Below are 6,966 nucleotides of genomic sequence, written 5' to 3' on the forward strand. Positions count from 1 at the left end.
CGACTGAAAAACTATTAAGACCACATTTCGTGACACAATAACAGTAGTATTTTTAAATTTCGCCGCCTTTCTCCTCTGAACGTTACTATTACTAATTATATCATGACCAAATACAACCAGAAACAAATGTTCAGTCTTGCTTGTGAAAGGTAATTCCTCGAGACCTGTTCTCAGTTGTTTGGCGATTTGTGCAGCACACGAAAAGTGCATTTTTCTCTATTCCCGGTATGAGAGGTATGGGAAAGTTGCCCTCCGCAATATGGCGGCGCCGGTGACGTGCGCTCCAGTGGCCAATAGGGCGTCTATGTATTTATTATGTCTATGGCCTTCACTATGTGAGCGTCGCGCCAAAAGCAAATACAATCCATTATAATGATACAGTATACAGATGTGTGTTCAGTTTCTGAACTAAATTAATAACTTTTTACAACACAAATGAACCATCACTGAACTTAGTTAAGGTAGCTTTGTTGCATTATTTTCCTGTTTTCTCTGTAAAGCTGCTTTGAAACACTCTGTATTGTAAAAAAGCGCTGTATAAATAAAGCTGACTTGTCATTCTGACGGACTCCACGCGAGACAGCGGGTTTGAGTCTGTACAGATTCAGAAGATCCCAGCCTCAGAAAACAAGTGGATGGTTTATTTAAATCACATCTGAGGATTATATGTTTGTTCGGAGCCTTTGACCGAGGCACAGAGTAACAAAGAGTTCACAAAGAAACGGTTGTTGACAGAAGCATCTTATATTATAGTTATCAGTTATATATGATAACTGATACGCGCTGCAATTTCTGTTACTTGAGAAACATTAAACGCGGCCGAAGCAGAACGAAACAACGCTTCAGTCGCTTCATCCGCGGCACACATGGACCATTTATTAGCACTGGCCAAAAGACAGCGCAGGACAAATCCGTTTCCAATATCTACAGGTCCTTCTCAAAAAATTAGCATATTGTGATAAAGTTCATTATTTTCCATAATGTAATGATAAAAATTAAACTTTCATATATTTTAGATTCATTGCACACCAACTGAAATATTTCAGGTCTTTTATTGTTTTAATACTGATGATTTTGGCATACAGCTCATGAAAACCCAAAATTCCTATCTCAAAAAATTAGCATATTTCATCCGACCAATAAAAGAAGTGTTTTTAATAAAAATAAAAAAAAGTCAAAATTCAAATAATTATGTTCAGTTATGCACACAATAGTCAATACTTGTTCGGGAATCCTTTTGCAGAAATGACTGCTTCAATGCGGCGTGGCATGGAGGCAATCAGCCTGTGGCACTGCTGAGGTGTTATGGAGGCCCAGGATGCTTCGATAGCGGCCTTAAGCTCATCCAGAGTGTTGGGTCTTGCGTCTCTCAACTTTCTCTTCACAATATCCCACAGATTCTCTATGGGGTTCAGGTCAGGAGAGTTGGCAGGCCAATTGAGCACAGTAATACCATGGTCAGTAAACCATTTACCAGTGGTTTTGGCACTGTGAGCAGGTGCCAGGTCGTGCTGAAAAATGAAATCTTCATCTCCATAAAGCTTTTCAGCAGATGGAAGCATGAAGTGCTCCAAAATCTCCTGATAGCTAGCTGCATTGACCCTGCCCTTGATAAAACACAGTGGACCAACACCAGCAGCTGACATGGCACCCCAGACCATCACTGACTGTGGGTACTTGACTTCAGGCATTTTGGCATTTCCTTCTCCCCAGTCTTCCTCCAGACTCTGGCACCTTGATTTCCGAATGACATGCAAAACTGAGCAACAGTCCAGTGCTGCTTCTCTGTAGCCCAGGTCAGGCGCTTCTGCCGCTGATTCTGGTTCAAAAGTGGCTTGACCTGGGGAATGCGGCACCTGTAGCCCATTTCCTGCACACGCCTGTGCACGGTGGCTCTGGATGTTTCTACTCCAGACTCAGTCCACTGCTTCCGCAGGTCCCCCAAGGTCTGGAATCGGTCCTTCTCCACAATCTTCCTCAGGGTCCGGTCACCTCTTCTCGTTGTGCAGGGTTTTTTGCCACACTTTTTCCTTCCCACAGACTTCCCACTGAGGTGCCTTGATACAGCACTCTGGGAACAGCCTATTTGTTCAGAAATTTCTTTCTGTGTCTTACCCTCTTGCTTGAGGGTGTCAATGATGGCCTTCTGGACAGCAGTCAGGTCGGCAGTCTTACCCATGATTGCGGTTTTGAGTAATGAAACAGGCTGGGAGTTTTTAAAAGCCTCAGGAATCTTTTGCAGGTGTTTAGAGTTAATTAGTTGATTCAGATGATTAGGTTAATAGCTCGTTTAGAGACCCTTTTCATGATATGCTAATTTTTTGAGACAGGAATTTTGGGTTTTCATGAGCTGTATGGCAAAATCATCAGTGTTAAAACAATAAAAGACCTGAAATATTTCAGTTGGTGTGCAATGAATCTAAAATATATGAAAGTTTAATTTTTATCATTACATTATGGAAAATAATTAACTTTATCACAATATGCTAATTTTTTGAGAAGGACCTGTATATCTATATCTATATCTATATCTATATCTATCTATTAGAGGTCGACGGATTCATCGCTTTTGCCGATATATCGGTACCGATAGTTGATTGGTGGAACTATCGCTATCGGCAAAAATCCACACCGATAGTTGTTCTGGGTTGCGCGGTTGCTGGAGCGGCTGAGAAGAGTGCGCTGTCATTACACAGAGCGAGAGCGCCCTCTAGAGGACAAATAAAACTCACTGGGCGAGTTTTTTACGTTAACACGCGAGGCTGCGCGCGGCACAGAGAGAACACGCTTCACGGAGAGCGCTCACACTTCAGACGCGCATTTAAAACACAGACAGAGAAACGGTATGAATACAGAACACTAAACTACATATTGCCATATCATTATAAAGTAGTTCATTTGTTGACTAGATGCTGCATCAGCAGAGAAAGAACAGAAGTGTGTTTTCCATCGAGGCTGAGAGGAATCTAACATTAGTTCCTCAAGTGGTTACAACAATGTGACAAAAACACACGCAAACCTGACCCAAATGTTTAATGTCGCAATTGTTACCATCTATTTGCATTAGTTTATATCCAGCTGGTCACTTTTATGCATTCAGTAGCCGGAGATGTTGCATATTTAAAGCTAGTGACGTGATTGATTTCTCATCATTGATATGTTCATGTAGCCGACACAAACATAAACACATCAGAAACGCATTCGATTTCAGTTCTTTATTTATCACTACAATATATATTGTTAACTTGATTAGATAATCATCAAGTGCTCTAGAATAGAAGCAAATGAAGTGAGGGACTATACATGTAATATAGGTCTACATTTATGTAATTTTAATGCTCTGGTCTTTACAGATATGTAAATATGGCCATCTTCTTTAAGCATGACTCTTTGGATTTATATGAAATGGTAACACTTCACAATAAGATTCCAATTTTAGCATTAACTATGGCTAATAAATGTTGCAGAAGTATCATTCATTGTTAGTTTGTTAATTTCAACATTTTCTAATACATTTTAAATAGATAAAAAAAATTTATTTGATCTGTTATTACCTTTGTTAATGTACTATGAACCAACATGAATGATTAAGGTAAAAATTGTATTGCTCAAATATTATTACATGCAGTAAAAACGTATATTGCATAATGCATAGTTCATGAAAGCTAGTTAATACATCCTTGATCACAAATGGGACTTGCTGTGTGTGTTGCCTATTAAATTTACATAGGGTATGTTTCTAGGTTATAGTTAACGAAACACACATTTGTCCTGTAATATTTTAATGTTTAAATTATTTTATGTAGAGTTCATTCTGTAGAACTTTTAATATATTAATAATATATCATATATTTTAATATATTCATATTTGTTTATATATTTATTTCATTTAGCACATTTCAGTTCAGCACTGTTTTACTTGGAGTGTTATGTTTGTTTTTAATCCCAGTATCCATCTAAAAAAATATCGGTTTAATAATCGGTTATCGGCATGTACGGCCAAACCTAAATATCGGTAAAATCCACTATCGGTCGACCTCTACTATCTATATCTATATACTGTGTGTGTGTGTGTGTGTATATATATATACATGTTTTTTAGTGCAAAAAAACTTTAATAACATTATAAGGGAATCACAAGGATCATAATAAAAAAAATTAAAAATCCATGTCATGACCCCTTTCACTGGTATAAAACGCACTGCTAGTAAAGAGACAATTGCTGAACACCAATCAGAGCTCTTCTTTTCAGACAGTTGAACTGAATGATTATTCAGATACAATCATTAATAACAGAACTGATTCAGTTCAGCCGATCTCATGTTTTAATCTCATCTATGATCATGCAGTCACGACACACATCCATCACAATAGCAAACACCGGCTCTTCTGGCTGAACTTCTGGAAGAATCACGTACCTGGAATCAGATTCATACTGGAGCAGATCCGGCCACATGTTCCTCTCCTGAACTACTGTTTAATGCGTCACTAGCAGCAGAACTCGAGCCAATCACGTTCCAGTAGCAGCAGAACTCGAGCCAATCACGTTCCACATGGATGCTTCATCCACACACGCTCGGATCGCTCTCAGCAAAACACCATCCTACTGTTCCTGACACACACAACTGTTCAGACACTTCTGCTAGCTCACACACACACACACACACACACACACACACACACACACACACACACACACACACACACACACACACACACACACACACACACACACACACACACACACACACACACTGTAGCTCCTGATCTGTAGCTCCTGCCATCCAATAATCACAATAAACTTTGTGCTTTGATACTTTTAATATGAGATAAACGCTCAGCTTTCATAAGTTGCATCACTAAATTCAGTCCATAAATGTGTTTTTGTGGCTCTTTAATTACACATTTTGATCTCATTTCAATTAATATGCACTATATTACAAATTCATTATAGTTTTAGTTCACATGTCCTTCAATATTTAATGAATGTTTGAATAAATCCGTCATGTAAAAAGTTTTTATAACAGCCAGCTTTTAAATTATTTATATTTCACCAACAAATTGGAGTATAAACATAAAACATTATTATTATAAAAACTGCCTTAAGCGCAATGTAAATGTTTGTATCAAACAAGTTGTTAAACGTAACCTGTAATATTACAGTAATGTAGCGACTGACATGGTTCATGAGTTTATAGCTTGACTTCAGCTTCAGTTTTTTACAGTATATATACTGTATCTAAATACATCAGTAACTGAGACGTTCTCATCCAATATAGTCAGTTCACAAGCTTGCAATTCAATTCAATTCTGATATTTATTCAATTTATCTTCAGTATATTTAAAAAATATCAGAATTTATTCGAATTGCAAGCTTGTGGATGAGAGCGTCTCAGTTACTGATGTAACCCTTGTTCCCTAAAGGAGGAACGGAGACGTCAGAATGACAGACACAGATCTCGCTCGAGAGCCCAATCCCCTTCGAGAGGTAAAAAACAAGCCAATGGACATTGGCGATGGCGAGTGAGATTTGCATGGCAAGCCACTCCCGTACATATAATAATTATTTGATCACCTGCTGATTTTGTATGTTCGCCCACTTACAAAGAAATGAAGACTCTACTATTTTTATGGTATGTTTATTGTAACGGATAGAGACAGAATATCAACCAAAAAATCCAGAAAAAACAACAGTATATAAAGGTTATAAATTGATTTGCAAGTATTTGATCCCCATGCAACCAGCAAGAATTCTGTCTCCACAGATTGGTCATTTGCCCATGAGGAATACAGATTAGTCCTGTCACTTTAAGAAAGTACTCCTAATGTGTCCTAAAGTGGACACCTGCACACGGGTCAGGGCCGACCGTAGACCTGAACACGGGTCGAGGCCGATCGTACACCTGCACACGGGTCGAGGCCAACCGTAGACCTGAACACGGGCCGACCGTACACCTGCACACGGGTCGAGGCCGACCGTAGACCTGCACACAGGTCGGGGCCGACCGTACACCTGCACACGGGCCGAGCGTACACCTGCACACGGGTCGGGCCCGACCGTAGACCTGCACACGGGTCGGGGCCGACCGTACACCTGCACACGGGTCGAGGCCGATCGTACACCTGCACACGGGTCGAGGCCGACCGTAGACCTGAACACGGGCCGACCGTACACCTGCACACGGGTCGAGGCCGACCGTAGACCTGCACACGGGTCGGGGCCGACCGTACACCTGCACACGGGCCGAGCGTACACCTGCACACGGGTCGGGCCGACCGTAGACCTGCACACGGGTCGGGGCCGACCGTAGACCTGCACACGGGTCGGGGCCGACCGTAGACCTGCACACGGGTCGGGGCCGACCGTAGACCTGCACACGGGTCGGGGCCGACCGTAGACCTGCACACGGGTCGGGGCCGACCGTACACCTGCACACGGGTCGGGGCCGACCGTACACCTGCACACGGCTCGGGGCCGACCGTAGACCTGAACACGGGCCGACCGTACACCTGCACACGGGTCGGGGGCGACCGTAGACCTGCACACGGGTCAGGGGCCGACCGTACACCTGCACACGGGTCAGGGGCCGACCGTACACCTGCACACGGGTCAGGGGCCGACCGTACACCTGCACACGGGTCAGGCCCGATCGTACACCTGCACACGGGTCAGGGCCGACCGTAGACCTGCACACGGGTCAGGGCCGACCGTACACCTGCCCACGGGTCAGAGCCGACCGAAGACCTGCACACGGGTCAGGGCCGACCGAACACCTGCACACGGGTCAGAGCCAACCGTACACCTGCACACGGGTCAGGGCCGACCGAACACCTGCACACGGGTCAGGGCCGACCGAACACCTGCACACGGGTCAGGGCCGACCGAACACCTGCACACGGGTCAGAGCCAACCGTACACCTGCACACGGGTCAGGGCCGACCGAACACCTGCACACGGGTCAGGGC

The sequence above is a fragment of the Siphateles boraxobius genome, unplaced genomic scaffold (assembly GCF_051911475.1).
Source record: "Siphateles boraxobius isolate OS27281-9 unplaced genomic scaffold, OSU_SipBor_1 222, whole genome shotgun sequence".
In the NCBI taxonomy this organism is placed as follows: domain Eukaryota; kingdom Metazoa; phylum Chordata; class Actinopteri; order Cypriniformes; family Leuciscidae; genus Siphateles; species Siphateles boraxobius.